The sequence below is a fragment of the Tenrec ecaudatus genome, chromosome 2 (assembly GCF_050624435.1).
Source record: "Tenrec ecaudatus isolate mTenEca1 chromosome 2, mTenEca1.hap1, whole genome shotgun sequence".
Classification (NCBI taxonomy): Eukaryota; Metazoa; Chordata; class Mammalia; order Afrosoricida; family Tenrecidae; genus Tenrec; species Tenrec ecaudatus.
Window position 1 is genome coordinate 123,780,485 of NC_134531.1, and position 24,319 is coordinate 123,804,803.

General features: G+C 39.0%; 1 protein-coding gene across 2 annotated transcripts in view; it reads left to right on the plus strand.

Annotated features, from left to right (window-relative positions):
• Positions 1 to 24,319, plus strand: part of PRR16 (proline rich 16) — a 237,955-nt gene that overhangs the window by 68,039 nt on the left and 145,597 nt on the right. The gene's annotated exons all lie outside the window — the stretch shown is intronic.

The following is a 24,319-nucleotide window of genomic DNA, read 5'->3' on the forward strand; positions in this document are numbered from 1 at the left end:
ATCTGTAGAATTCCGTTTAAACAGGCTTAAGAACTACCATCAGTCCTTTTCTCACATGGGAAAAAACAAAACCCAAACCCTTCCAGTTAGGACAGGGTACCCATCTGGAGACTGCTCCCCTGTTTTTCTTATCACTGCCTGGTCTTAGTTGTGGGGTGGATGTGCTCATGAACAGAGAAGAATTTATGAATTATCTGAATATTCTGAGTAGTTTTGATGTGCTTCAGAGACTGGCAAAAACCACAAGACGTTGTTGAAGAAGGCGAAGCTGGGATGCTCCAGCCACTAATTGGCGGGTAGTTGAGTAGCTTGAATGGAAAAATAAACTTGTTTCAATTTTCTGAAATAATCAGGTTTTCCTGGCCAGTCATTTCTGTTGCCCCTGAGAAGCAGACTGACTCCAAAAACATTGGTTGAAAGTATGTGTAGCCGTGCACTTGCACTTGGAGAGAACAAGCAGTCCCTGTTCACTGTAATTGCTTTTCTCTTCAAAACATTTCAAGCCTACTACATGGTAGGGGCTCTGCTGGGGTTACAAAGATGATGCATCTAGGGTTTCTGGAGAACATAGCTCTGGCCATTATCTTAATTATGATACTCGTGAAGAGATACATAAAATTCCTCCAAAGTGAAGAGGTGGTAGTAATTGACTTTCATGATTTCTGACAGTGTATGCTTTTAATTGGCAGCCTCAATTAAATCTGAGGCTATATAGGAATAGGAATAATGAATACGTGGAAAATCTTTATCAGATGCGGTTTTGTTTTTTAAGTATTCATCTACAAGATTGAAAAAATACATTTTTCACTCTAAAACAGCATGCACAATAAATAACTTTCTGGATTATATAACAAATTGGAGAGCTATTTACCATTTGAATTGCATGTTAGCATCCCTGCTGGGACTCACTCTCTCAAAATGCATCAGATTCTATGGTTTGAGAGTTGCTCCTGATCAAATCAGCTTGCTGTGGGGTATAATAGGACAGGGAGAAACTCTGAAGCATCCTTTGAGAAACATGACAAGAGAGGAAAGGGTAAATTAGAATTAGTGACTATGAGTCTGAGCATTCAAGAATAGAATGCGTTTTAACCCCTTTGTGGTGAATTGCCCTAAAATAGACTAATTGTCAAAGGATCTAGTTACCATAGTGATATATCTCTGAAGAGCACATACCTAGAAAAAGTCACTCAATTATAATATCAGAAAACATTCAGCACAATGTAACAGGCTTTCTTTTTCATCTTAACCATTTTAACTACATACATAAAAATAATACATCGGACAGTGTAAGACATGAAAAAATAATAATTTATAAAATATGAAGGGTTCATGAGCGAGGGAAGGGTGGGAGAAATGAGGAGCTGATACCAAGGGCTCAAGTAGAAAGAAAATGTTTTGAGAATGATGGCAACAAATGTACAAATGTGCTTGACACAGTGGGTATATGTATGGATTGTGATAAGAGTTGTAAGAGCCCCCAATAAAATGATTTAAAAAATACAAAATTGAGAATTTTTTTGTTTGAATGAAATAAGAAAAGAATAATACAATAGGATATGTAAGCAAGGATGGGGCTATTTTATCTCATGCACTTTGGACATGTTGTCAAGAGAGACCAGTCCCTGGAGAAAGGCATCAGGCTTGGTAAAGGAGAGGGGCAGTACATAGGGACAGACCTTTGGCAAGGTGAAATGAAACAGTGGCTGTAACATAACACTTATGAGGATAAACAGGAGTGGGCATTGTTTGGCTCTGTTGTACATATTGTTGCTATGGATCGTAACCAACTAACAGCACCCAACAACAACCACGTTTATGAATAGCAACCATACTTCGCTTGCTTTTTATCCTTTTAACTTTTCTTTCTGCCTTACGTCCTTTCTTCACTGTCTAAATGGTTTCACTATATTTTCTACTGTTGGCTCTTAATTCTTTTTTTCTCCTCTGTTTTATTTTCAACAATTCTTGTTTTCCACTTTTTTACATAATTAAACAAAATGATAACAGAATATATTATAACGCTCTAGGACCAGGCAGTGTTTCATTCCATTGTGCAGAGGGTCACTATGAATTGGAACCAACTTGACCATATCAAACAATGACGGCAACCGGCTCAGATCGCTTCAGGGCAGGGAGAGAGCACGCAGGTGCTGGGTTAAGCAGCATTTGACTTTTGCTGAGGTTAGGTGCAGGGCCTATGCATCAGGTGAGTAGGAGAACTGCATGTGTAAGTTGAATTTGATTGGAGAAAAAGGGAGCAACCATAATAAGAGAGCTATTCGAGTAATGGGAAACGCCTTCCTGAGCAGTACTCCGGGGGGCACGTCTGTTTTCCCTTGTACACCAGTAAGCTTACTAAACCACCTGCACCCCAAAGTGATAGAAGTTTTAGCAACTCTTTTGCAGGAAGCTTTATTTGTGCACATTTGAATCGCGGGTAAAATTACTCACATCATTCCATGCAGTACATACCTGACAGTAAGACGGGATTTAGAAACAGAAATAGACATGCAGTCGGTGAAAAAATACTTGAAATATAAAAGAACATTACTGACAACCTCTTCCTTCCACCAGATCACACATTCTAAGAGCTCAGCTCTGTTCTCCGCATTCTGATTACACTGGCTAGGACCACAACCGATGTTGAAAACCTAGGTAACCAGTTTGAGATTTCCATGTTTATAAAGGAAAACTGTCAAGCAAGAACTGCTGTTCAATGTTTCCTTTTCCCCCCTTCTTAGCGGTGGTAGTTTGATTGGCAAATATTATTTTATGCAATCCTAGTTATAGATATCTACTTAATTGTTCTAGGGGGTATTTCAGATTTAGATTGCGATAGCATTGTGGTCTCCTTGAACTAGTCTGTCCTGGATAAGGCCATAAGGCTGCTTAGAGCTCTTTGTGGCCAGAATGCAGGGTGAGCTGCAGTAAAGGACTTAATTGAGGTCTAGAGGAGCATGTTTCTTGTCCAGCTTTCTGTCCACAATCCTCACAAATACAGTAAAACAATGAAAGGATGTAGTCTTTTTAGCAGGCCATGCCCATGTAAACTTCAGTTGAGGTATTGTTCTGTATGAAGTTAACTTGATATTTTTGGTTTACGAATTTCTACTTTCCTTGCAGTTGCCATTTATTTAAGTGGCTTGCCATTTGCTTGAGCAGCATTGTGACATTTAGCCCACTGCCTAAATGATCCTCCAGAACTCTGTAAATTGGCACACATTCGGTACAGAAATCCCCAAGAGGAAACAAACAAACAAAAAACATACGAGTATTATCTCCTAATCATGTTTCAAAAGTATGAAAAATAATGTAATCATGAATATGCAAATATGCAAATGTGGCACACAACATAATTAATTCCTTGACGTGGTTCTGCTGAGCCATTGTACAATAAGTTGATGAAACAGTGATAAAAGAGTTGTTAATGGGCATCTAATGAATTGAAAGCATCCATATTCAGCTTGTTAGTAGCAAGTTAATTGGAGGGCTAATTTTAAAGAAACACTATTAGAAATTTCTCTTTGGGGGTGTATTTGGCTTCTACCCACCCATATTCTGAAAAAGTCCACATTGGTTATGTTTTATATCAACAGAGAAGATGAGAATACAATTTATATAGTGATTAAAAATTCTCAAACCCACAAAATGCTATGGGCTGAAATCCAGAGATTCCCTCACCTTAGGAAAGTTGGTATATAAGTCTGATTATTGTTATCCAGCTATTGCTTAGAAATATATTTATTAGTAACATCTAAGCATACTAAGTTGATACATTCTCCCCTCCCACCCCAAAGCAAATGATCCACATCCTTGCTAATTTCCCTTTCATTTTCAATGTAATCTGAATCAACAAATGTTTATTCTGTGTCCATTAAGTGATAGGCAGTGCTCTGTTTGGGACATGTCAGGAAATAAAACAAAATCTATGCCCTTTTGGATCTTTATTTGTCAAAGAGGAAATAGACATTAAATAATTGATATAACAAATTAGTACATTATACAGCATGTTGGAAAATGATCTGTACTGTGGAATTAGACTAGATTCGTAGTCCCAGAGGACACACTCAGCTGAGCACTTGACTATTAACCAAACTACTTGTGATTCAAACCCACCCTTGGTGCATGACAATTTGTGTCTGAAATGTCGCAGTCTTGAAAACCGTACGCGATGCACTTCTATTCTGCACATCTGGGGACTTCCTGAGTCTAGATTATGAATATGTATCATCCCTTATAGGGATGTTTAGGGTGCCCGGGTGGCATAGTGGTTATGCATTGGGCTGTGATCCACATGGTCTGCAGTTCAAAACCACTGACAGTTCTGTGGGAGGAAGACTGGGCTTTCCACTTCCATGCATAAAATCCTTGTAAATCCACAGGGGAGTCGTTATGAGTCAGAATTAACTCCATGGCAGTGAATGTTTTTCCCCCCACAGGGATGATTAAGGTACAATTCAAGTCCAACTGCCCTTTAATTATGTAGCACATTACAATGTTGTAATCTTTTTAGCATTGATCATTTTACAGATACAGTTAATCATGCATTTACCTATATTTAAAAATCTAATCTCTCATAGCCCTTATACACACTCACAACAAGTGAGTCTAACATTATATTTTCAGAATAAATGTCTTTCCATTTATTATCTTAAAATAAATCATCTGAAGTGAAGTCTTGCTATGTTTGTTGCCATTCTTGATTCAGATGAGAGTCACTAAATTGATTAAACTTGAGAGAAGAAAAATAAACATGAAACAAATCAAATGTATATGAAATAAGTCAGATAGATATCAGTACTATGAAAATATGCATTATTGTATGAAAAATGTGATTGTTTTAGAAACATGAACATTTTAATAGTTATAGAAATAACTTTGTAAAATAACCAAAATTTTTATTAGAACTTTAGGGGGAAATAGTAATTTTAAAGTTATATATTGTGATGAGTAACATAAGCAAATAAATATGTAGACAATGTAATGAAACAGAGTGTAATGGATTGAAATTCAAAATGAGTATTTGTATCCAATATGAGGATTGTGGTTATGTATGTTTTACATATATATACTATAAAGCGTAGTTTACAATGTTATTTTAATCTCATAGTTAAAACATTGGACCCTATTCAGTTCAAAGAGTTCTGCGATGTCATGTATCAAAATGGAAAGATGGCGAATTTGGTGCCAGGGACGAGCTATTACATATGTCATTTCACTTTTAGTAGTTCTGTCTCTGTTCCTATTGATTACCAGGGCATTAGCTCTGCCTATCAATCGATAGTCTCTTCCCTGCATATTCTTTAGATATTTCCAGACCGTGTTATTTAGCATCCTATTATGTTTCAAGGGAATTATTATGTGATTCAGATTTCATGTAAAGAAATAACCCAATAATTCAGAAACATAAAATTAATATGTTTGTTATTTAACATATATTGATGATAAAAATACATTTTATTTGTTCTGTCAAATAATTCTTGAAATATGGCATTTTCTGCCATTTCCAGGTTTATCTCTGGCACTTCTTGAAAATGTAATATTGCCCTGAAAAGGTATTGTCCTACACTTGTTTCACTTTCCCTCCTGTAGTGTTTTTCATTTACTGTGCACATGTGAGTAATTGTCAGCTCGTTGGACTGTGGTGTCTGTGTGTTGCTACGCTACTGGAAGCTGTATTGCTGGTAATTCAAATACCAGCAGTGTCGCCCAGAGTGAGTAGGTTTCGGGAGCTTCCAGACTAAGAACCAGTGATGAAGAAGGAATAGGCTGTTCTAGTCCCTTGACCCCTATGGATAGTGCCGTGTACTGGAGTACAAGGACAAACAGAGGGGCTTGAAAGAAGCACAGCCAGAGGGCCCCATAGAGACGGATGGGAAGACTTTGTCTGAAGTACTTTGGACCTAGTATCAGAAGAGACCCGTCCCTGGAGAAGGGCCCTATGCTTGGTAGAGAGGGAGAGTGTCGACAAAGATGGATCGACACAGTGGCTACAACAACTGACTCAAACATACGGACATCGTGAGGATGGCGAAGGCCGGTGGTGTTTCACTCTGTTATACACCGAGTCTCTGTGATTGGACCCACCTCGATGGGCACCCAGCCACAACAAGCACACGTGCACCAGGCAAAATGTGCATGTGCTAGCACTTATTACAGAAATATCATCGCTCCTAATATAAACAATAGCATTTTTTTCATTGTACCGGTGCCTATAATGAGATTGGGAGTCTCTGTGTCCTGGTTGTTAATTTTGCCAAGTCAAATCGCAGTTACCTTGCAGGTAGCTGCAGCTCAAGAGTTAGGGTTGAACTGAAATAAAATTCAGTTGAAATAAACAACTTTGTTTTTGAACTTTTTGTTTAGCTAGAAATACTTATATTTTGAAATGTAAAAGAATGATGTTTTAAACCTTTTAAATTTTATGAAAATTATTTGAAGTGTATTTTCTGTTAAATGTAGGAGATTAAAACTAGCTTAGTGATATTTAATTGACTTCAACCTTGTTCAATGTTTACTATTTGGAAAAACCAAGCAAGCTATTATCAGTTTCCACTTCTACATTGAACAACCGTTTTCTTTTCCCCTCCTTCAAGCTACTGGGTTAGCTTAATTGATGACAATTTATCAAAGGAGGAGTTGAGGCAACCCAGTATTTTCAGCTCTACGTTTATGTAACTTAGAATTTATTGAGTACTCTGTAACCAATGTAATCCAGAAGTCATTTTTCTATGGAAGGAGCAGTCATCTATAAAGATCAACTGCAAAGTTGTGTGTGGCTAAAATACATTTCTGTTCAGTTTATTGAGTATAGATATTACACTTTTGAACTTATAAACATTAATATATACTATTAAAATGCCACTTTTTATTTTCAATGATTGGAATCTCGTATTTTGTAGATTGAATAAATATTCCCTATTGCTAAAAAAATTCACAACTACTTGGTGATTTAAATTCTGCAGAAGAAAAAGTGAGCTCAATAGATCTATAGGGTGCTTTGGTAATCTGAAAATATCTTTGCATTTGAATTCATGTATGTGATTGCAGATAAAAAGAAAGTGTTCCTTGCTTCCCAGACTTCTCTAAATGCCCCCACATAATCCAATTCCTCCCCTTTATCAGTCAAGTGAAGTATTTCAGCTGCTCTATTTTCCAGGTGATCACGGCCACTTTGGATCTGGGGTCTGGTTCGGCCACTGCTGGGAGAAAGAATTGATTGCTGACTAGCAGTTTGATTTGTGAATTCATTCCCTGGAGGAAGCTGTGAGAAAGTGGGGGGGGGGCAGCACAGATAGAAAGAAGATGAGTGTGAAGGGCAATGGCTACGTCAGGAGGAAATGACCCCAGAGGCAAGGGAGGCAATTTAAAAAAATTAGAAGCTCTTACAAATATCTGGACTCCTGAGAATACAGAAAAGATTAGCTCACCAGGACTTTTAGTATTTTAAAAAGAATTTTCTTCACATATACTTCACTTATCATACAATTCAGTGTTCAGTTATATTAAAGAGAGTTGTACAATCATCCCCCAATTTTAAGACATTTACTTCTTTCTTGTATTCATCCTTACCAGCTCCCACCGCCCTGCCCCCCAACTTACTCCACCCCTCCCCCCCACCACACATACACACCTCAAGAAGGCATCCATGTAATCACAGTCTCTGTGCCACTCACCCACCCTGGATTTCATATGCTGAACAGCATCGAAAACAAAACTGAGAAACAAACAAAGAAAGCCAAAACCCTATGCTCTGCATGATAGCAAAGTTATTCACATCTCTGCTAAGAGATTGTTCCCCAGAGGCTTGTGACCCTGTGAATGGATTTTGGGTTCTCACTCTCATTCTTATACTTCCACAGTTTAAGCTCTGATACCATTCCCTCCTTCAGGTCTGGATTTTATCAGTCACAATCTTTGCATCACACACGGCTGTTGTTCTTCCATGTGGCCCTGGTTGACATCTCACTCAAATTGGTGCTTGTTTGAAGCCAAACCTTTAAGATTCCAGATGCATTATTTTTTTTTTTACTAATAGCTGGGCACCATCTAGTTTATTTCCTACACTTTGCTCTAGTTAGTATTTTGTTACATTTCTAACAGATACTCTGAGGCTATTTCTATGACGTGAGAGGAAAAAATTATTGCCAATTTTCATGAATATTTTCTATTGAAGATACAAGATTTTAAAGTTATATTGAAAATATTTGTAATCACAGTATCAATTCCTTCCTACAAATTAAAATATTCAAAATAAGAAATGACTCTTTTAATAACAACACCCAAGAACTCAAAACTAACCACCTTTGAATCGATTTTGACTGACATTGACCTCATAGGTCAGAGTAGAATTGTTTGTCCCTCGTAGGTTTCTGAGGTCATAACTCTTTAGGAGAGTAGAAACTTTCATCTTTTGTCTGCAAAAGGGCTGCTAATGGCAATATTAATGGTTTGAGCCCGCCAGCAGCTTCTCAGGAGAAAGATGGGCTGCCTACTCTGTCAAGATGTAAAGTCTAGAAACCCAAGGGAGCAGATCTATGTACTAAATGGTCTCTATGCGGGGGAATTAACTTGATGGCCATCAGTCTTTAAAATAAAATCAAAGAAACCTAAGGATAAGAAACTGTATCTGTAAGTTATTTAAAGTGATTAGCCCATAGACTTTAAGAATCCCCTGGTGCTTCAGTGAGTTTTGTGTTTTGCTGTTAATTGCAAGATCAGCAGTTTGAAACTACCAGCCTCTCCCTGGGAGAAAGCTGAGGCTTTCTACTCCTGTAAAGATTACAGGCTTAGGAATCCACAGAGCTAGCCCTCCTGTGCCCTACATGGTCCTCATGAGTCAGAATGGACTCGGTGGCAGTGCAGGTTGTGGTTTCGTGGCATCGGAGGGTGAGCATTGGGCTGCTAGTTCAGATCTAACAGCGCCTGGGAGGGAGAAAAGGAAGCACTTTGCCCTCAGAAAGACTTACAGCCTCCGAAATCCTTTGTAGGTCTCTGTGTGCCTAAGTCTAGATAGCAATAGCAACGGACGTGGGATCATTCAGATTTCCTTCTAATATTTAAATAGATACCAGTCGCATTGTGAATTTTCACCTACGAGTGCCATTGATATAAATGCCTGTAGTAGTCTTTTTTAAAGGGGCCCTGATGGCGTAGTGGGTTATGTTTTGGACTGCTAACCACCACCACCGCATGGCTAGCAGTTCCCCACCAGCAGCAGCTCTGTGGGAGAAGAATGAGGCTGTCCCTGTGGAAAGTTAGTCTCAGAAACTCACAAGGCACTTGTACCCTCTTCCTTAGGTTTACTAGGTGTCGGGAATATTGTGAGTTGGAATTGACTCAGTCAAAATAAGTTTACCTCTTTGGTTTAATTTTCATTACAAACCTAACTCTATTTTTTTCACATACAGTATGTAGAAAACTATAGTAGGTACTGAATTTTTACAGTATTTTTGGGTAATGAATGTTTAAGTGATCAATTCAATTCAATTTAATATACACGAACAGCAAAAGCACAGATGATGTCTGCGTGCCTTCAGTTCGTTTCTGACTCAGAATGCCGCTGCGGCAGAACAAGGCATTGCCGGGTCCTGCGCTGTGCTCGTGCCATGGCTGTGTTGGAGCGCTCAGTTGTAACAACTCAGTCAGGCCATGCCCTGGACAGCTTCCCGCTCTTTCATTTTCCTGACCTTCAACTTTCTCAAGAATAATGTCTTTTTCCAGGGTCTGCCCCGCTTGACAGCATCTCCAAAAACGAGTGAGGCTGAGTCCTGCCATTCCTCTTTCCTAGAAGTATTGCCGCTGTATTTCTTCTAAGATAAATTTGTTGTTCTAGCATCTCTTGCTCTTTGCAGTGTCCCTTGCGAATACCACGAGTTCTTCTTTGGACTGAGTTTTATATGCATATGAAGTGATTGAAAATACCATTGTTAGACCAGGTGCACTTTAGTTCTCAAAGTGCCACCTTTGTTTTTAAAAAACGTATCCCATGTGTTTTATATTTGATTTCTTAACTGTTACTCCCATGAGTGTTGCTTGTGAATCCATGTAAAATGCAGTCCTGGAAAACTTCAATATTTCCTCCTTTGTTATGTTGTTCACTGGTCAAGTTGTCAGAATTTATATTTTCTTCTCAAAAATAATACTTATATTAACAGTCCATTGGCTGTTTGGAGCAATTAATTGAAAAAAAGATGAGGTCTTCACTAAGATTATTGGTTAATTTATTTGAAGTTATTTATTTTTCATGAGCAGTTAGCATGGGAGATAAAGCTATCAATTGTAGGATTCATCACCTCACCTATTTCAGGTTCTTCGCTTGAAAATGTCATTTTGGCTGTGCCATGAAGGGATATTACTTAATATCTCTGTTCAACCCATCATATTTGTTAACTTCCGTCAAATGACTCAGCTGTTATTAGATGCTGCAAGTTGGTTCCGACCCATAGCTACCCTATGCACAACATCCTCACACTGATTTCTATGCTTGAGCCCATTGCTGTAGCCACTGAGTCAATCCATCTCCTTGAGGGCCCTCTTTTTTTTTTTGCTGCCCCTCTACCAAGCATGATGTCCTTCTCCAAGGCCCAGTCTCTCGTGACCATGTGTCCAAAGTATGTAAGAATAAATCTTGTCATCCTTGCCTCTAAGGAGCACACCGACCATACTTCTTCCAAGACAGATTGGTTTGTCCTTCTGGCAGTCCATAGTACTTTCAATGTTCTTCTCCAGCACTATAATTCAAAAGCATTGCTTTTACTTCAGTTTTCCTTATTCAATGTCTAACTTTCATGCACATATGAGGAGATTGAAAATGCCATGGCTTGGGTCGGGTACACCTTAGTTGTCAAAGTAACATCCTTGCTTTGGAACCCTCGAAAGAGGCCTTGTGCAGCAGAATGATCTAATGTTCCTCATCTTTTTAGTCTCTTGACTGCTGCTCCCAAGGGAATTGATTGGGAACCCAAGCAACATAATATGCTTGGAAACTTAACCGTTTCTCCATCTATCATGATGTTACCTGTTGGGCCAGTTGTGAGGATTTGGGTCTTCTTGACATTGAGTCCGAATTCACACTAAAGCTGAAATCCTTAACCTTCATCACCAAAGGTTTCAAGTCCTCCTCACTTTCCACAAGTAAGATTGCCTAGGTAGGAGAATTCAATCAAGATCTGGAAGACTCTTATGAAGAGATTGGGCAAGTCTGACATTCTGCTGCATACTAAACACGTGCCAGCTCAGAAACAGAACAGAGGGAATCCAAGAACCTTCCATAAAGAAGAGTTACCAGCAGGACAAGTGTGAGTTCCCGACCCCAAATGCTGGAAGAACCAGAGGAACGGAGGTCAAAGCACTGAGATCCTGAGACAAATCTGAGGCTAGCCTGCCTGGTTCATGTCACGAAACAGTGGTCTAAGGACCACATGGTAGAGGTAGAGGACAGAGAGAGACATGTCTGCTAGCATGGCTGAGGATATGGTGTGCAGACAAAAGAACTATGTCCTTAATATTTTGTAATTTGTTAGCATTCCTAAAAATCTCACCATCATGAGTATTGTCTGTGAGTTCTATTGTTACCATTGCATTGAATTATTGAACTCATTTGAAAAGTAGAGTGCTGTGGGAACTAAGATTGGTGTCAAGTAGCATAAGAAGGTTGAAGAGAGGAGGCATGTCTCATCGCTCTTTATAGGCATCGTCCTTTGGCAGATGTGGAGTTAGGTTTTCCTTCTCCCTCAAATAACTTGAGGAGGTCAGACGCGGTGTCCGCACAATTTCCGCAGGCTCACATTCATGCATGTCACTTCTCAGAGAACATATCTGCTTGAACAGGGCCTCTTAGCTGTGCAGAGCTGGACACGCTCCTCTTTTATCCTGAGACCCTTTTAAATGTTGGTGAGGTTCACAAGGAATCATGTTGATATGGTTCATTAGACAGAGAAGACTATAATGAGAGTGTTTTCCCGAGGAGCCACGCACATTCACACACGGAGTGTAGGCTCTTTGTGAGTGAGTGTGTCTTCAGGCCAGAGCGTGCATGCTCAGTAGGACCGCCGAAGAAACATGAGGAGCTTTTCTTATCTGCTTGCATAACTGCTGGAATGATCACTCTTGAACACAAATCTGAAACTCTCTTTTCTCCTAATCATCTCTTTTTACAGACTTGGACTTGCTCTTCCTGAAAAATTCAGAGGATAGCTAGCAGATTTATGATCTGCCCTCTAATGCCCAATGTGACTGGCCCAGCCACTCTTCCCATGGCTTCTGTATGCCAGGAACCCGTGTGCAGTAGTGATCTGACGCATAGTTCGCTTTTCTCTCTTGTGAATCGCATGCTCTTCCCTGTCTCTGCATAGTTCTCCTTCTAAACACTTCGGTCTCCCACTTGCTCTTCCTTGTTCTTCCCCAGCCAACTCTTACTCATCCTTCAGGGCTCAGCTTAAGAGACTCAGTCTTCTACTGTTCAAGGCTAGATCGAGGAATCAAGAATCTCTTATGCTATAATTTAAAACAAAACAAAAAAATCAAGAATCAAGCAGTTATTCTAGATTTGACCCTGACTCATAGCAACTTCTGATGTATCAGGATAGAATTGTGTCCCATATAGTTTTTCAGGGCCCGAGGTTTGGGGTGTGGATTACCAGTTGTTTATTTTGAGGTACCCTCGGTAGACTAAAAGCTCCAATTGTTGTTAGCAACTGAGCAAGTACATATTTTTTGCCTCTCAGAGGTGTTATGCTGTCATTTAATGCCATGTAGCTCCCCAGTATAATTAGGGTTACCCTCGTAGCACTTAACACGTCACAGCTATAATTGAAGTATTTATTTTATTGTCATGGATTTATTATCTGTCAGCCCTGATAAAGAGACTTTTAATTAAAATAAAATACTATTTATTGAAAGCATCATTGTTTTTCACTGCTTCCCAACTCTATTTCATTTATTTTTCATAAAGATAGGATTTGGTTTGGTCTTGTAGACCAAATATATATTCGACTGGGCATTTCACTGCTAGAACCATTCATGATTAAATAAAGAGGGTTTTCTTCCACAGCAGATAGAAGGGTGGAGGGTATTACTGATGAATTGCCTCTTTCCCAGGTGCTGATTTACACCTCTTTTAATAACAAGTTTGGTATTTGGTACCAATTGTGAAGTTGGGCATACAAATGTTGCTGCCACTTTAATTGGGATCATACAATTATCAGGGCCCAAATGGGCAGATGACCTATAACTGTTTATCAACTGATAACTGATTAATTTCTCCCAGGATGTCTTGGTCACTCCGTATTCTCAGATCTCTCTCTGAACCAATATATGTTGTTGTTACTGTTTTTCTTTTTTAGTGATGTTTGTCCTTTTGATAACTCACTGGTGCCACAGATTGAAAAACAGCAATATATTTTCTAATGGACTACCCTACTGAAGACAAATCACAGACTTTTTTCTTTCACTGTAGGTGTTATAAAGAATCTTTGATGAGGGTGACTTTAAATTAAATTCCTTTCCTGTGTGTGTGCCATATGTATGAGGAAGCACCGTAGTCAGTGTTGAGCCTGGCTGTGACCTTGGCCCTCCGACAGCTGAATGCCAGCCTGTTGAGTGAGTTTTAAAGATACAAGTAGTGTTTTGAAGAAATAGAGAAATATTTTCTTCAAGATAAATGTATTGCTTTTCTATTTTGACTTCCAAGTTATCTTCCCCATAACATCTTTGTTAATTTAATGGCTTCCACATTATATAGTATGTTGCACTGGTGGTGCAGTGGGTTACTTGTCAGGCTGCTAAATGCAAGATTAGCTGTTTGAACTGCCAGCTGTGGATCACACATGTTATAGACTCAGAATCTGTAGGAACAGTTCTACTCTGTTTTATAGGATCAATGTGAGTCAGAATCGAGTTGATGCTTTGGAGCTTTTTATTTTGGGGGGAGGGTTGGTATATTGTTTAATAAGCAATTTATTTTTTAATATTATAGATTATTAGAAATTTTCCAAAGTAGTGTAGAGTTACTGTAGTTCTCCATCAATTTCCTTTGATGTTATTATCTTACATTGTGAGCATGCACCACTATTAACTAAGCACTAGATTTTATTTGGTGTTCACTAATGATTCACTAATGTTCTTTCAACTAATGTTCACTAATCTTTCCCTAATATTCAAGTATTTGAAGATTCAGTTTGGAATACCTTATTGTTTTTAGTCTGCATGTCAACATAAAAAACAAAAATACAAAGAAAATGGCATAGAGATTACCCAAAATACTGATCCAAGACATCATGGACATATCAGTGGTGAAAGATGTTACCATAGATCTCCAATGTATTTCTTAATGCCAATGCCATGTAATTAAATAATGTCCTCTTTGTATCTGGTATAGCAGATTGTTTTCAATTGGAGGTGTAGTAAGTTTGGGTTTTACACATTAATTCAAGTGATATTTATGTTATAAACATTGATTTTTCAAAGATGTAGGAATAAAGATATCCTTGAATATTATTATGTTTTCAATGCTTTTATGATTTCTTTTTTCTAACCTAAATGGTACAACTTATTTTTATTAGAATGGGCTGAACTCATAGTGGCCATACTTTCAATGAACATATATCTGACTTATAGTTGTTAAAAATCTCAAATTAATTGACCTTTTCAATACAGTAAAATATTTATTAGGGACCCACACCCACACACACACACACACACAATTTATTAGGGGATTTTTATTAATAATTTTATTGGATGCTCTTACAGATATAATAATCCATAAGTCAATTATATCAAGCAAACTTTCACAGATATTGCCATCATCATTTTCAAAACATTTTCTCTCTACTTGATCCCTTTGACAACAGCTCCTCTTTAGTCCTTCCTCCCCCTCCCTATCACCCTTGTGAAGCCTTTATAAATTATATATTAGTATATTTTTTCCATATCTAACATCACCCAATGTATCCTTCACCCACATTCTGTTATTCGTCCCCCTCAAGGGGGGTTATGCGTCCATCGATGCTACCGGTTCACCTTCTCACCTCCCTTCCCATGCCCTCATGGAATCAATACTCCCATTACTGTTTCTGAGGGGTTTATCTCTCTTTTATTCCGAGTGTCAAAAATGCTTATGTGTGCTAGTGTACACATTCCAGTCTAGCAGGATTTGTGCGGTAGAACTGGTGCCATGATAAGGGGTGGGAGGGTGGGGGGGAGAGGGAAGCATTAAGAACTACAGGAATGAAGAAAAAAAAGAGCTACAGGAATGTTTTGTGTTTAGTCGTTGCTATACTGCACCCTAGACGAATCGTCCCTTCTGTGTGTGTCCCTTCAGTGAGAGAATGTCCAATTATCAAAAGATGGGCTTTGGTTCCTCACTCTGACCCCTCTCCTTCACCTAAAAATAATTGTTTGTTTTTGGTCATCTGATATCTGATCCTCTTGACAATGCATGATCACATAGGCTAGTGTGCTTTTACCATGTGGGCTTTGTTGCTTCCCTGCTCTATGGCCACTTGTTTAGCTTCAAGGCTTTAAAACCCAAGTTGCTATATCTTTTAATAGCCAGGTACAGTCAACTTTCCTTACCACATTTGTGTATGCACTCATTTTGTCTTCGGGAAGGTGATTATCACATAGTCACATTATGTTCTTGTGTGGAGGGAAGACTTAAGTAGAGGCCGATACTCTGTCTGCTACCTTAATACTATACCATATAAATATATATATACATAGACCAATACCCCTATCTGTGTATATGCATATATTTACATATATACATGTCTTTATTTATACCTTGCTCTATAGCTTTTACCTCCTACTTCTTTCCTTTATTTCTTTAACTTTCCTCCTGCCCCACTATCATGTTCACCCTTCATTCCGCTCTCAGTACATTACAATTGATCAAACATCACCAGGCACTCAACACCTTCCTCACTGCTAACTAGAACCCTTGTTTTCCCTTGACCCTGAGTTCATTGACTCACTCTCTGCTCCCTTCTCTCCCACCTCCTCCTCTCCTATGACCCCGCTCCCCCACCCCTGGAACCATTGGTCCCGTTACTTTCTACTCAGGACTGTTTAGCCTGTCTATTTTTTAAGTATGTCAATATGGATTAAAATTTGCTTAAATTTACTTGAAATGTGTTTAAGACATACTTTGAGATGCAATAGTATTTTATGACAGTGCTGAGCTTATAGTGTGGCTATTTTCTCCCAGGCTTCAGTGCTAAATTTTAAGAATCTGGTATTACTTAGTTCAATCAAAACACTATAGATGTTATATTCTTCTTTTCAAGTATTTCAAAATTAATCACTTATTTTATATAATGCTATATGATTATATTTTTCATGTTTTATAGTGTATACATTATGTACTAGTTGATTCATACCCCTTTTTTTCAATTGCATATGCCCTTGGCAATTTTAGATAAATGAGGAATCCAATGTGGTAAAATATACTGCTGAAAATAGGAAAATGGTTGCTAGCATTTTAATTCTACCAGCTCACATTCACCACCAACAACAAATCTTCTCTGCAGTTGAGCTGATTCCAAATCCTCGCCACCCTGTAGCATACAGTATAATTGCCCTGTAGGTTTTCTAGGCAATAACTCTTTACAGATGTAGGAAATTTCATCTTTCTCCCCTGGAGTGGCCAGTAGTTTCAAACTGTGACCTGGTTAGCACCAGAGCATAACCCACTCTGCCACCAGAGTCCCTTAATGCCCACACCACTGGTGTGTTATTTACCTCAATACAAATCTCATTGGCTTGGGTTTGCTTCAGCAATGTTTGTATTGTCTTTTGTTTCTGAAAATTTTTCGCTAAAGGCAGACATATGCACTGAAAGGGCATCCTGACAGGAGTGAGAATAACTTATTTTGAGTCTTCAAGTTATCGAATTAACTGGGTGACCTTCAGCATTTTACTTAGTTGCTTTGGTCTCAGTTTCTTCGTCTGTGAAATGAAAAATTTAGGCAAAGGACCCGTACGGAACCGTTCATCTTCACAGCTGAATGGTTTCGTAACTCCTTCTTCTCCGACCGTGCACACCTACTATTCCATGCCTATCAGGCTGAGAAATCCAGAGGAGTCGTGAGTCCCCATGACAATCACTGACCTCTGTAATCACCAGGGGGGCCTCGGTTTTCATCTCTGGCACAGAGATGAAAAGTGCATATGCCTGAAGCAATCTGACTGCTAACGAACTGAGAGGAGAAGGAAGGTGGAGGGACATTGAGGACATGGAGCGTCTCTCCTTGCTCTTTTGTTGGTACAGTTTCTACTCACTTCTAGCAGACTGTACCCTGGGGAAGGCAGGCCGGATCTGACCTTTCAAGGGAAAGCATTCAAAGTGCTTTTCATGACTGGTCTCAAAAGCTTTAAATGTTAGAAATGAATTCAAAGTAAAAAAACTTACTCTGTGAGCTCTAGAGAAAAAATTAGCAGGATGGAAGTCATCCATTAGATGCCAATTTGTGATTTCTGTTCTATTTCAGTGGTTTTTAAAACATTTTTTTACTGATTATAGCAATGAGCAAGGTTTCCCTATCCCAACATTTATGTGCATATATGTATACATCTGTGTATCAAACAAAACTTTCATCAAATATCTGCAATACACCTTATTTTTAATTTGATCTATACAGCACTTGTGTTTCATTTCATCCCATGTTTCTAAGTACAGTTTTTGAAAACTGATAGTTATACCCCTTAATCTATTTTTATTACCTTGACACCTAAATGTGATTAGCTTGGTATTCTAGGGAACATTTTATAACTAAGTGAATAAGTTACGTGCTGAGGCCATGAGGTCTTGGGGCCACATGGCTCCAGAATAAGCACATTTTATATATTGAGAAATGATAGTGTCCCAAGAAGAAAGAAAGTCTAAAAGGAAAGAGGAGGGGAGAAGGGACAAAGGAGCAAGGGTAGAGGTTTTGTTGCCATCTAGGCAACATGGTGTTTCATGGATTATTGCTGCTCTTTCTCCTCACCCTGAGTTGTGCCTCATCAGCCAATGAAGATCCTTCAGGTCCCACTCCCTCAAGCTTTACCTGACTCAAGTTACCATAGCAAACTCCACTCTGAGAGATCCGCAGCTCAACAGCCACATTCGGAGTGCCCATCAACTGCGGGGCCCCTCCTCCAGCACTATCAAGAACAACGTTCTGCTACTCATTAGACCCTCAGGATGTGGCGCTGTTTCCAAGCTACACCTCTGGTTTTCAGTGGCTACTTCCTCCAAAGTAGGGAGCCAAGTCCTTCTTCACTTTCATTTCTTAGTCGGGAAGCTGCCCTGAAACCTCTTCACTTTGGGTGACCCTGCTGGCGCTTGACAGACCAGTAACCTAACTTCCAGCGTCCCAGCAACACATAGCTGATCACAGATTGACAAAGTGAAAGACAAATGATGTTCTTTCCATTAGCACAAGGAAACACTGCATGTTTCAGTGTTAGGAAAGATTATGCATCAGGGTCATAATGACCTTGACATGTGCGAAGTATGAATCAAGGAGTGGAGCCTCCAAAATAGATATTCAATGATTGCAGTCTTCAATGGAAGTATATGAAAATCCTCACATTGGATCAGTAGGTAACATCATGATAAATGGAGAAAAGATTGAAGTCAGGGTTTTTGTTTGCTTGGATCCACAATCAATGTTCATGGAAGTAGCATTCAAGAGATCAAAAGATTGGTTGCATTAGGTAAATCAGATGCACAAGACTTTTTTTAGAGTATTAGAAAGTATGGATGTTACCTTGAGGAGTAAGGTGAGCCTGACCCAAGCTACGATGTTTTCAGTTGCCTCATGTGCACGTGAAAATTCAACATTGAACAAAGAAGACTGAAGAAGAATCGATGCATTTGAATTACGGTGCTACAGAAGAATATTGAAAGTGCCATGAACTGCCACAAAGGTAAACAAACCTGTCTTGGAAGGAGAATGGCCAGAATGCTCCTTGGAGGCAAGGATTGCAAGCTTTCATCTTACATACTTTGGACATGCTGTCAGTATGGTCCAGACCCTGGAGAAGGACATAATGTTTGGTGACGTGGGTGCAGAGCTGGAGAAGAAAGCCTTCAAAGAATTGATTGACCCCAGAACTTAGCACAGGAACAATTGTGCGGATGGAGCGAGACCAGGCAGTGTTTTTGTTCTGTTGTACATATATGGTCACTATGACTGGTCCATATGATTGGAACCAACTCGATGGCACCTAACAATAGCAACACTTGAAATGTTGACACTAAAGTTCCTAGCCAGTTTCACATCAGCACAGTGAAGTGTTCTTGAATTGGCATTCTTTTCAATGATAGACAGAGTTTATTATGTTCACATTATTGAATTCCTTTTCACAAATAATAAAAACACATGTAAACATCTTTAAGATAAATTCTACTTAAAGCTATGATCCATCTGATGTCATCACTGATAGTCTTGTTCATGGTTTCTTCTGATTGTGACTTGAAGTCCTGACAGCTCCCTATGGATGTATTACTCCAACTATTAGTCAATTATCCTCAGGAAGCTTTACTTGTGTTTTATAATAATGATATTATATTACATTTTCTCATTCTTTTGAGTCACCCTTCTTTTGAATGGGTACAAATATGGATCTCTTCTGGTTTATTAGACAGGTCACAGTCTTCCAAATTTTGGGAATGAGTGAGTGTTTCCAGTTCTTGAACAACTTATTGAAACATTTCATTTGGTCTTCTGTCTGTTGCTGGAGTCTTGTTTTCACTAATGCCTTCACTGTAGATTGGACTTCTTCCATTGGTAACATTGGTTCTTGATCATATGCAATGTCTTAAAACGATTGCATGCCAATCGGTTATTTTTGTTTCAATGACAAGATTACTTACATTTTCTTTATCAAAAGATGAGTCCCGCATCCAATGTTTTGTCCAGAGTCTCCGATATTGCAGTCCAAACACACAATGTGTTCAGTCTTCCTTCAGCTGGATATATGCTGAACATGTTCATTTTTTAAAAATCCAAGTCTTTGTATTTGTGTTATGCTTTTCTTTGACTTCTTGATCTTTCTTTTAAGATTTTTGTTCAGCTGTTTTATTTCATTGTTTATTCCATTTACTTTGACTGTTCTAAGCTCAAGAGCAAGTTTCATAGTCTAGTCTGACATCTACTTTGATCTTTTCTTCCTTGTCCTTTACATAACTTTCTTCTTCTTTCATGTCTGAAGTCTTTCTCCCCATCCCACAGTGCATTATGTCTTCTGTCAGTGGTAGTCAGTGAATTCAGTTAAGTATTTTGTTTGTTTCAAATCTGTACTATGAATGCTCTATAAATTCAGGTGGGATATAATCAAGTATTTTGGCTCTCATAGATTTGTTTTTTCTTCAACTTCAACTTACATGTGGGCACTTGATGATCTGTTTCACAGTCCACCTCATTTTAACCACTGATATATAGTGTCTTCATCATCTTTTCCAACATATCTAATCAATTTTATTCATTCATATTCAATTTGGTTAAGTGGATATTTATAGTTGATATTTATGTTGTTGAAAAAGCAATTTGCAATAAAGTTGTTTGTGTTGCAAAATTCTATTATGAGCTTTCTAGCTTTGCTTCCAGCACCGAGGCCATATTTCCAGGTGACTGTTTTTTTCTTTTCATCTATCACCTTGAAATCACCAATTATTATTAATACATCCTGATTGCACGTTTAATCAATTTCAGAGTGAAGAAGTTGGCATAACTTTTCAATGTCTTTACCATTATGCTTAGTGTTTGGCTTGTACCTTTGAATAATAGTTTTATTGACTCTACTTCCTTGTATGCAGACAGATGTCATCCTATCATGGATGGTATTGTATTTTAAGATAGATCTAGAAATTTTTATGATAAATGTTTGCATTTTCTCTTGAAATTTTCATCTCCAGTATGGTAAACCATATGATTATCTGATTCAAAATAACAAGTATTAGTCCAGTTCATCTCACTAGTCCCTAAGAGATTAACCTTTATGTGCTCCATTTCATTTTTGGTGCCTGACATTTTCATAGATCCATCATTTCCTAGGTTTCTTATCATTTTAAATATTTTGCCTCATCTGCAGCACAGGGAGATACTGAAGGCTTTATTCCATGCACGTCACTTTGGTCAACTATGCCTTGAGAATGAGCTGTGTCTTTTGAATACGTTCTAACCAGAGAGGTTCAACTTCAGGCATTATGTATGACACTGTTTCTATGCTTCTCATACAGTTTTAATAGATCAATATTTCATTGCTCTCACTTATGCCACAGAGTGGGCAGCCTGTTCTTTTACTGTATCTGTTCTTAGCCTGGAAACTGCTGAAACCTGTTCACCTTAGGTGACCGGCTGGTGGTTTAAATACTGGCAATTTAGCTTCCAGCATCACATCAATACATAAGCCACCACAATTGAGAAATTGACAGACAAGTGGTAGATGTTTTACTTCTTCTAGTACATTATTTTTTTTAATTTAAGCCAATTTTTTTAAATGCAGGTAACCACAGTGTTGAGATTTTCTTTTAATTCAGAACTTTCGACAAGTATATTTGTTCACTTCTTAAACTTAATTTTAACAAATGCATCATTTCGAAAACAAGTTGAAACCAAAGATATTTTCTTGCTAATTTCTTTTAGGTGATTTAAAGTACACTTATAGCATCTACCCTGTATTATTTAGCAATATTGACCTTGGAAGTGTGTTCTCTTTGGCAGATATAGTTCTCTGCAATTAAGGTAGATAATACCTGCATGTATCCACCATCCCAAGTACCTTTCATCCAGTATTATTTCAGCTCCCTGTATATATTTAAGTACTTTATTATATCTATTTTTAAAGTGAAGAGGCTGTAGTTCGTAGAAGTCAAGGAGCTTAATGGGCGGCAGAGCCCATGACTTTAACCGCTGTGCCATACTGTTTCTGAATTTAGCCCTAGAAGAGTTCCCTTGTAACTCTACTGACAATTAAAACAACACAGCACCATAGAATACAGAATACCTAAAAATATTGCTGATACGCAGATACTACACAATTGTGAAACATATTTTGCTGTGGTAATACACTGAGATATTTTTGTACAGGAGTGAAGTTGACCCACCTACTCAGTGTCTCATTGTTCCCACTGTGGTTTGACAATTAAAATATTAATGCTTGTCACAGCCGCCACAGGTCTTGTTCAGAGTGAGTGCTCAAGTCCAAGTCCTTCCATTGACCTCCTAATCGTGACATGCCCTGGAATATACCCTGCACGTAAATGACTCCCTTGCGGCAAGTACAATAGTACAGCTTCACTGTCAGGAGCCACTGAAATGGAAACACACAGTGAGGAGGTGAGCAATGTTTCTGCCGGAGATTTCTTCTTTGCTCATGGGAGTATTAAGAGAGAACATTAAAACACGATTATCTTGATGTAGGGCTTAACAAATTCTAATGAGTTCAAACTAGTTTGCAAGGCTGGACAAAATAGGCATATACCCTTAGATTGCACTCCATGCTTGTGTCCACAGCTCACTTTTCTCCTTGCACTAAGCCAGTTATTTCTCTCAGAATACAATCTTGGTTACAGTGAGGCAGGACGAAAGATACTTCTGTGAGAACATCATCTTGCCAACATGGTGGTTGAGGTTCCATACACAGAAACTCACTTGGTCCCTCCCAGGGAGGGGGGTGGAATGGCAGAAAATGCTCTTTCTTTCTCTCTTTTCCTTCAGTCTTTGGCAGTATTCTTTGACCCACGCTCCCGATGGCTTTGTTGCGATGGTTCTGAGGTGCTTTGAGGTAGCTCTGACTCATAGTGACTTTCGTAGGTGTACGTTTAGTTTTCTGTGGCCAGTTCATCAGAAGTGGACAGCCTCTCCGTTCATTGTGGATTGTCCTTAGCCTGGAAACGGCTGAAACCTGCCCACCTTGTGTGACCTGGCTGACAGTTGAAATACCGGTGATTTATCTTCCAGTATCCCAGCAACTCACGTTACACAGTATAACAAACTGATAGACCAGTGGTCAACAAATGACTTAAAATACCACACTTTTATTCTCTTACAGCTCTTGATATCAGAAGTCTGAGGTTAGTTTCCAATTAATATCAAGTGTGGGCACAGGTGATTCTTTCTGAAGGCTCTGAGGAAGAATATTTTCTCTCGTCTTTTCAGTTTCTTGTGTTGTGGATCTTGACCCACCTTCCAAGCACATCACTACAATCTTTGCTTCTATTACTGCCATATGGCCTTCTGCTCTGATACAGTACAATATCCCTCTGTAGCCCACGTATAAGGACATCTGTGATTACATTTAGAGGTCACCTTTATGCTGTTGTTAGGCATGGGCACTGCCAGATGACTTTGGCTCATAGGGACTCCCTGTAGCAGAAGGGAATGTTTGTTGGCACTGCGGCAGTATATTTCATGTCAGCATGACTGGGTAGACACGTGGAGAGCTTGAGTTCAACCTATCAGTCAGGTCATCACCTGATGATGCGTTCCTGGGGGTACGGCCTTTTTGGAGGAGAGACACTGGCACTTTGCCTTCCTCCTCCATGACACTTCATGATGACTCTGTGTCAGCCTCCATGGGAAGCCCCCAGGTGGGCTGCTGACCTGGAGAGCTGTTGGCACCTTGCCATGTTCCCACCAACCATGGATCCCCTCCATTCTGCACTCATCGGCCTGTGATCTCTCTTCTTCCTCCCTTTGCTTTCTGTATCGTTGGCTTGAACCTGGGTGAGTTTGAAGAGGGCCTTTTCTAGCAGCAGACCCATGGACTTGAGTTGGACAGGGCTGGGATGTCTTTTTGATATAAAATTACATCTTGACATAAAGTTCCATCTTATACACATATAAGTGTCACTGGTTTTGGTTCTCTAGATAACACAACTTAAAACCATTTAGTATCATGAGCGTGAGACTCTATATAAACAAATCATGAACACAGAGTGGATATTTTCTGACCTCTGCCTGATGGCAATTGGGTAGAGTTGGAGTTTCCTTCTTTGATGACCACAGGAGGTCAGATATCGCCAATTGGTTTACTCAGTTGGTTTCTGGAAAGGGCATGGGAAGAGAAATTTTGATTCTTAAATCTAGTTTTGATTATTCCTACCGGAAATGGTGCAAAGGGTTGTAATGGATGTTAAGTTGAAGTGCAGGAAAGAAAAACAGTTTTTGGAGTTTTCTAGGGCAAGGGCCATATGGTATGTAGACAAAAAGGCTGATAGAAGGCCAGGCCCAGGTTTGATCCTGCCAGTGGGGCCTAAGGTCATGGGATATTAATTAAACAGTTTGTATCAGAGAGGATTGAATCTGAGTGTTTGAAAAAGAATTGT